The sequence below is a fragment of the Triticum dicoccoides genome, chromosome 1B (assembly GCF_002162155.2).
Source record: "Triticum dicoccoides isolate Atlit2015 ecotype Zavitan chromosome 1B, WEW_v2.0, whole genome shotgun sequence".
NCBI lineage: Eukaryota > Viridiplantae > Streptophyta > Magnoliopsida > Poales > Poaceae > Triticum > Triticum dicoccoides.
The window spans coordinates 81205287-81214496 of NC_041381.1; positions in this window are offsets into that span (position 1 = coordinate 81205287).

Below are 9210 nucleotides of genomic sequence, written 5' to 3' on the forward strand. Positions count from 1 at the left end.
GGTTTTTGAATCATCCTTCTAAGACTGATCGTGCTACCTAGTCCTTATTTCGGTGCACCCTTCGATTGATGAGTTAGGATCTTGTCAAGTCCTCACTCATTTGATCATATCGTCTTGCCCTCAAAAGCGAGATTGTTCTCGAGCTTAGTAACATATCGGTGGTTCGTGATTTTCCGAATATCTTCTCGAAAGTATCACCAGGCTGTCACCTGACTGTTATGTTGAGCTCGTGATCAAGTTGGTTTCTTGTGAACCACCTTCTCTCCAAGAATCGGTGTTAGATATCCCTGAGCTAGTTGGTTAAGCTAGACAACAACTTGGAGAGTTGGAAGATAAAAGCTTGCCTGACTTAGTTCGTTCCAAAGGGATATTCTTGTGTAGTGTGTGTTGAAGAAAGATGATATCTTCATCGATTGGTCCTTGTGATCAGTTGCTGGACCTATTGTCTTATCAATCCTTTGATTTGAGTGTGGGCTATCGTCAAATCAAATCAGTACCAACGATGCTTGTAATGTTGTCTTATTTGTGGTTGATCCCTCGAGCATACACCATTACATCTTTGGTCTGACCAATGCTATCACCGTGTTCACTTAACTATGGAATTCCCTTTAAAAGGAAACCTAGATGAATTGTTGTTGAGCCCATTGACAACATCCTTATCTCCTCCATGATTTTGCTGAACATTAAGTTAGTGTTGGAAACTTTTGAAGGCATTTGTTCATGCTAGCTCATGAAGCATATGTTTGGATGAAGGTAGTGACTTCCTTTAATTCATGTGCATCTGATGCAAGTTGCCGCCGTGGATTTGAGAAAGTCAATGTTGTTTCCTTTGGAATCATCCCAAATCAGTCATGCATACGTGCGAAAGTATTCTGTGGTTCGGAGACTTGCAACCTCCATTCTATATGTGCTCCGTAGCACCCCAAGCCACTGACTGATTTGTTCGAGAACAGGAGTTAAGTGTTAATCCATGGTAATGCACAAGACTTCGATACCCTCGTTGATGGTTCCCCCTCCTGAACTCGGTAGTGTTTTATTGTAAGACTACCATGAGGGCATGCTTGTCTGGGACAATGTGTTCACATGTTTGTAGCAGAACCAGCTCATGTTTTGGAGCTTGCTATCGTAGTTCATTTCCCGAGAATCTCGCAACGTCATCTCGTCGAATTGTGTTGCAAACTTTCATTTTTCTTTCTAGACTTGGTGAGTCTGGGATATCCTGACACCAACCAGATCTGAATCTCAGGCAGATGTGATGGTTGGAACATTTCCCAAGAATTATAATATTGGTCTCTCAATAACCGGCAAGGTGGATGTCGTGGCCAACACACCCATCCGGTAGACCTGTTATTATAATATCTTGATTGAGGAAGTTGGCCACCTCCCCATAAGGATTTCGTAGGATTTACCTCCGTAACCGTTCCTTATGGATTCTATTGCTTCCGAAGTCCGACCTTTACTTGATGTTCTAGTTATCAAACCATATCTATGAATGGGTTACACTAGCACGCCAAGGAGAACATTGGAAGCGGAGTGCTAAATGTCTCTCGGTCGATCATCCAGATTTTGTTTCCTTGGCCTCGCTAGGGCGAAATCTGAGTTGATGTTATCTTCCTTTGCATCTGCATCATCCATCATTAGCCATCATGGTAGCAAGTTGTGTTGCCAGGATCCTTGACACGGATGCTGATAAAACCTTGATGATTGTGGAAATGCTCAAGTTCTTGAGAGCACGTACAAGCGCTACGTGTTATCATCGGCTCTAGCTGGGTTTGCTCTCAGTTCCCTTGGCAATGCTATGATCTTTTCAAACAGTGAATTCACTCTCTATTGTTGGGTTCTTCCCCAGTTACTAGAATCATTCCCAGCATTTGCATTTTGTTCCCAGCTTGCACCGCCAATGTGCCATTCTACCATGGGTCTCTTCCATTTCCGGTGGTAAGCAAGTTCATCCATTACGTTGTCTTCAACAAGGTAATCCACATCATCCAAGTCCAAGTATGCCATTCTACCGACCCCGCCAATCGATTGTTGTGATTTGCCTTAGGCTAATATAGAGAGTCTCAATGATCTCTATATCAAAGGTAATTCTTTTTGCCATTTAAGATAATAATCTACGAATCTCCCTTCTCCAGGATGTTTCGTTATGGTATCATGGCAATTCAACTCCTCGCTACGTTGACAACCGATCACCACATTCTTAAGTCTGGAGTTGTTGTCTACCTAGTGAACCTTTGTCATCTGCTTCACCCCATTCCTATGGATGTGTGCTTCGTCTCTCAGCTCGAGAGAGGTTGCTATGTCTCATTCCGTGAGTTAATCTTGAGTTGTTCGATCTTCGAGAAGATCGACCCTTCTAGAGTCTCCTTCTTCTCTCCATGTCATGTTGGCAGGATTTCCCAGAGCAAGACTTCGAGACAACGATGGTGAACGAATCAACATTCAATTGAAGTGCAACCTGGATCGTGAAGATTGTGCTAGTTTGCGTTTCCCCTTCATCCTACCCTACGCTTGAATCTCGAGACGAGATTCTTGTTTAGTGGGGGTGAGTTGTCACATCCCTAGCTTCTGGTATGCACTAGGCTAGACCTCATGTGTGCATCATGTTTAACTTTTGAATGAACTTGAAATGGGGATTGCTCAAACCCTAGCATTAAAGGAATTCACTAGGTTCACCTAAAATACTTTCAAGTAAGTCCAAATGGCTTTCAAAAATGTTCATGATTTTTGACAAAGGTGAAAAACCTCTACCAAAAATGATGCCAATATTTTTGGGCCATTATGGATTTTTGAATAATCCATATTGTATTTGAATTGGGGATTTAAATACTATTAATATTTTTAAATGCTCCAACAATTCTGAAAATAGTTAAGGGCCTCTGTAATAATTCATTTAATGGCCACAATTATTTGCAGGATTTATTAAAATGATTTGGGCTATAAACTAAATCAGAAACAAAACTACAGAAATAGAAAAGAGAAACAAAATAGAAAAAAAAGGGGAGAGAGGCTTACCTGGGCCACTTACCAGCTGGCCCAGCAGTTCGGCCCAGCAGACTGGCCACGCCAGTCATCCCTCTCCTCTCGCCAGAAGGACAGCACGCGTGGCCGACGCGCGCGAGCACGCGCCTCGCCAGCTCCTGCTTGCCGCCGAGGGTCTGGATGCCTCTCCCGAGCGCCATGCAACCCTCAGGCCGCTCTCAACTCCCTCCCGTGCTCATCCCCTTCTCCTGCTCTCCCTCTCGCTCCGTACCTCGGGCCCGAACGGAGCCGCCGCCACCGACGCCGATTACCGCAACCACTGTGCTCCCCTCGCCTCGCCGACGTGCCTAGAAGCTCCGCCTCGACCCCCTCTTCCTCCCCACCGATCCACAGCCTCCGGAAGCCCTGCATCGCCGCCATCGCCGTCGTCTTCTACCTCGGACCCGCCGGCCATCTTCATCAAATTCGCCGGTTCTGGACCGTCCCCGACCCCGCCGAGCATCTCTTCGTGACCGTGGTGAGCCCCCGATCCTCTTCCCCCTAATCCCGCCTTCGTTTGTTTGCCGTAGCCGCCGCCCCCTTGCTTACCGTAGCCGTCGCCGCGCGGGCTCGTCGCCGGCGAAGCCCCGGTGACCAAATGGCCCCGCGCGTGCGTCCGTTGCACTCGCAACGACCCGTGGAGCAACGCTAGCGTGGCAGCTAGCTCGTTTGCAAGCCGCAGCGCTAACCCCGCACCCACCCGAGCTCCGGCCGCCGCCTCGCTCGCCGCCGTTGCTGATTCCGACCACCTCAGCACCTCCCGCTGCTACCAAACGACGCGCCTCACCACGACGCGTCCGTAGAGATCAACCGCGGCTCAAACCGCTGTCTGTACGCGAAACCCGAGCAACTCTGGCGTGTTGCCGCCCCGGGTTTGGTCGCCGCCGGCTGGTCTCCGGTGACGCCGACGTGGCCACTTAATTAGGGCATAAACACCCCGCTAACCACCCACTAGAGCCACTGCCAAGTGGGCCCCCGTGCCGAATTAATTAGTTTAACCTCTCTGTTAAATTAGCACTAATCTCAGAGGGCCCCGCCTGTCACCGTTGACTTTGCCATGTCAGCATTGACCGGACCCACCAGTCAGCCTCTGTCCCTGCCTATTACACTGACGTGCGGGTCCCAGCCGTCAGGTTTGACCTGGACCAGCCACGTTGACCTGCTGACGTCACTAATACGTCATGCTGACGCAGTATTTGTTTCTGGAATTAAAATAAATCAAAAATGATTTATTAATTCCAGAAAATTATATAAACTTCTAAAAATCATAGAAATTTAACCGTAACTCCAAATGAAATAAATTATATATGAAAAATTATCAGAAAAATTCAAGGAATCCATCTGTACCATTTTCATGCATGCTAGAACAACTTATAGCTGCTGTTTAGCACAAATCATATAAAGGGCATTTAAATATCCACATATGGAGTTTGAATTTGAATCTTGGATTCAAACCAACTTCATTTAATCTGGTTTTAGTTGCATTAGCTCAAAACACATTCATTTTGCCATGTCATGATCATGCATCATATTGTGCATTGCATTGATTGTGTTCCCTTCTGTGTTGCCGGTATTTGTCCCCTCTCGATAGACGTGATACCGATGATGTGATCGTTGACACTGATGAAGACTCAATGTTATCTTCAGAAGTGCCAGGCAAGCAAAACCCCCTTGTTCATTTCGATAAAATCCCACTCTCTCGCTCCTGCTCTCTTTTACTGCATTAGGACAACAACAACATTTTGTTACTTGTTGCGGTAGCTGAACCCCTTTATCCTTTGCATGACCTGTCATTGCCACAGTAAATAGATGAAACCCACTAGCATGAGTAGGAGTTGTTTGAGCCCTGATGTGCCTACTCATTCATGCTTGTTGTCATGCCTGCTATTGCTTAGAGTTGAGTCAGGTCTGATTCATCGGGGATGAATCAGAGGCGTGTGAACATGTCCTACTGTGTGTGAGCTAAGTGTGTGAACACGATTTGGTAAAGGTAGCGGTGAGAGGCCATGTAGGAGTACATGGTGGGTTGTCTCATTGCAGCCGTCCTCAGGAACTGAGTTCTGTGTTTGTGATCCATGATTCAGCTACTACCACGCATTGGGCCCGAAACCAATGGACCCTCTCGGCTTCTTGATCACCCTTGTCCTCTGTCCAGGAGTTGCAAGTAGTTTCTGGTGTTTGTAGTATGCTGGAGACCGTGGGCAGCGCTGACCGTAGGGGTGGGCTGTGATGCGGTAGGCACGTGGCACGGTGTACCGGGCGCCCGTTTGGTGTCTCGGGAACCCTGTTCACATCGTTTGGGGCTGTGAGCGAAACTCCGGCCGGATCTCCTCATGGATGGAACCCGAATAGGCGATAAACCTGGACTAGAGACTTAGGTGATTAGGTAGGTCGTGGCCGACACCCACATTGGGCTTCCGCTTGAAGGTTGCCGAGTACATGTCGTGTAAACGGCGGTAAGTGGTGAGAGCGTGTGTGAAGAAGTACACCCCTGCAGGGTTAACCTAATCTATTCGAATAGCCGTGTCCGCGGAAAAGGACTTCTGGGTTGCTTATATCAGTTCATAGACAAGTGAAAGTGGATACTCTAAAATACGCAAGATAAGCGTGAGTGCTATGGATGGCGTTCTCGTAGGGAGACGGGAGCGGATCCATAGTGGTGTATTGATATGGTGAATATGTGGACTCGTGTGCGCCACCTCAAAAAAGTTACTCGCAGTCGTAGTTCAGGATAGCCACCGAGTCAAAGCTGGCTTGCTGCAGTTAAACCCCACCACCCCTTTGTTGATAATGATGCATATGTAGATAGTTCTGATGTAAGTCTTGCTGGGTACATTTGTACTCACGTTTGCCTATTTTATGTTTTGCAGAGAGACTTCAGTCTCACTAGTAATTCCGCGTGGTCTTCGACGTTTAGCTTGTTACCTCAGCTACGATCTTGTGCCCTCGGCAGGATCTGATAGATAGTCAGGCTTCTCGGCCTTTTTCATTTATAGATGTCTGTACCCAGACATGATAGCTTCCGCTTGTGCTTTGACTTGTATGCTCTGATTGTTGGGTCATGAGACCCATGATTGTAATATCGCGCTCCTCGGAGCCTATTGAATAAATACTTGAGTCGTAGAGTCATGTTGTGATGCCATGTTGTATTTGCACATATCGAGCATATTGTGTGTATGTTATTGAAATGCTTGATATGTGTGGGATCTGGCTATCTAGTTGTTTATCCTTAGTAGCCTCTCTTACCGGGAAATGTCTCCTAGTGTTTCCACTGAGCCATGGTAGCTTGCTACTGCTCCGGAACACTTAGGCTGGCCGGCATGTGTCCTTCTTCGTTCCTGTGTCTGTCCCTTCGGGGAAATGTCACGCGATGAATACCGGAGTCCTGTTAGCCCGCTACAGCCCGGTTCACCGAAGTCCTGCTAGCCCAGTGCTACAGCCTGGATTCACTCGCTGATGACCGACACGTTCGATGCTGGGTCATGGATGCCTGTCCCTGTAAGTCTGTGCCACTTTGGGTTTACGACTAGCCATGTCAGCCCGGGCTCCTTATCATATGGATGCTAGCGACACTGTCATATACGTGTGCCAAAAGGCGCAAACGGTCCCGGGCAAAGGTAAGGCGACACCCGTGGGAATACCGTGCGTGAGGCCGCAAAGTGATATGAGGTGTTACATGCTAGATCGATGTGGCATTGAGTCGGGGTCCTGACACAACTGAACCGGTATCAAATACCCAGGGGTTACTATAAACACTAGTAAGGTACACATCAATAACCTGTATATCAAATATACCTTTGTTCACTTTGACATCCTTCGTATCCGCCAAATGTTTGGGGCAGTTCCACTTCTAGTGACCATTTCCTTTGCAGTAAAAGCACTCAGTTTTAGGCTTGGGTCCAGCTTTGGGCTTCTTCACGGGAGTGGCAACTTGCTTGACATTCTTCTTGAAGTTCCATTTCTTTCCCTTTTTGCTTTTCTTGAAACTAGTGGTCTTGTTAACCATCAATACTTGATGCTCTTTCTTGATTTCTAACTTTGTCGATTTCAGCATCACAAAGAGCTCGGGAATCATTTTCGTTGTCCCTTGCATATTATAGTTCATCATGAAGTTCTATTAGCTTGGTGATAGTGACTAGAGAACTCTGTCAATCACTATCTTATCTGTAAGATTAACTCCCACTTGATTCAAGCGATTGTAGTACTCAAACATTCTGAGCACATGCTTACTGGCTGAGCTATTCTCCTCCATCTTGTAGGCAACGTACTTGTCAGAGGTCTCATACCTCTCGACATAGGCATGAGTCTAAAATACCAATTAAAGCGCTTGGAACATCTCCTATGTTCTGTGGTGTTCAAAACATTTTTGAAGTCCCGGTTCTAAGCCGTAAAGCATGGTGCACTAAACTATCAAGTAGGCATCTTGCCGAGCTTGTCAAACATTCATAACATCTGCATCTGCTCCTGCAATAGGTCTGTCACCTAGCGGTGCATCAAGGACATAATTCTTCTGTGCAGCAATGAGGATAATCCTCAGATCACGGACCATGTCCTCATCATTGCTACTATCATCTTTCAACTTATTTTTCTCTAGGAACATAAAACATTGGAGAGCTATATTGCAAGTTATTGATCTATAACATAGATTTGCAAATACTATCAGGACTAAGTTCACGATAAATTAAGTTCAATTAATCAAATTGCTAATGAAATCCCACTTAAATAAACATCCCTCGAGTTATCTAAGTGATACGTGATCTAAATCAACTAACCCATGTCCGATCATCACGTGAGATGGGGTAGTCATCAATGGTGAACATCTCTATATTGATCATATCTACTATATGATTCACGTTCGACCTTTCGGTCTCTAGTGTTCTGAGACCATGTCTGTACATGCTAGGCTCGTCAAATTTAACACAAGTATTTTGCATGTGAAAAACTGTCTTACACCCGTTGTATGTGAACGTAGAGTCTATCACACCCGATCATCACGTGGTGCTTTGAAACGACGAACTTTACCAATGGTGCATACTCGGGGAGAACACTTTTACATTGAAATTTAGTGAAGGGATCATCTTATAATGCTACCGCCGTACTAAGCAACATAAGATGCACAAAAGATAAACATCACATGCAATCAAAATATGTGACATGATATGGCCATCATCTTGTGATTTTTATCTTCATCTCCAAAGCATCGTCATGATCTCCATCGTCACCGGCTCGACACCTTGATCTCCATCCTTGCGTCGTGGTCGTCTCACCAACTATTACTTCTACAACTATCACTAACGCATAGTGATAAAGTAAAGCAATTACATGATGTTTGCATATCATACAATAAAAAGACAACCATAAGGCTCCTGCTGGTTGTCGATAACTTACAAAACATAATCATCTCATACAACAACGTATATCACATCATGACTTGACCATATCACATCACAACATAGCCTGCAAAAACAAGTTAGACGTCCTCTACTTTGTTGTTGCAAGTTTTACGTGGCTGCTACGGGTTTCTAGCAAGAACCATTCTTACCTACGGCAAAACCACAACGGTGAATAATCAAGTTTGCTGTTTTAACCTTCTTCAAGGACCGGCCGCAGTCAAATTTGATTCAACTAAAGTAGGAGAAACAGACACCTGCCAGCCACCTTTATGCAAAACTAGTTGCATGTCAGTCGGTGGAACCGGTCTCATGTGCGTGGACATGTAAGGTTAGCCCGGGCCACTTCATCCCACAATGCTGCCGAATCAAAATAAGACATTGGTGGTAAGCAGTATGAACATCACCGCCCACGACTTCTTTGTGTCCTACTCGTTCATATCATCTACGCATAGACCTGGCTCGGATGCCATTGTTGGGTAACATTCCATGGAAAACAAAAAATTTCTACGCACACGCAATGATCTACCCATGGAGATGCATAGCAACGATGGGTAGAGTGTGTCTACGTACCCTCATAGACCGCAAGCGGAAGTGTTTGACAATGCAGTTGATGTAGTCGAACTTTCTTCGTGATCCAACCGATCGAGTACGGAACGTACGACACCTCCGCGTTCAGCACACCTTCAGCTCGTGAGGTCCGCGCCTTCTTGATCCAACAAGATGGCAAGGTAGTGGATGAGTTTCGGCAGCACGATGTCGTGGTGACAGTTATGGTGAAGTTATCTCCGCAGGGCTT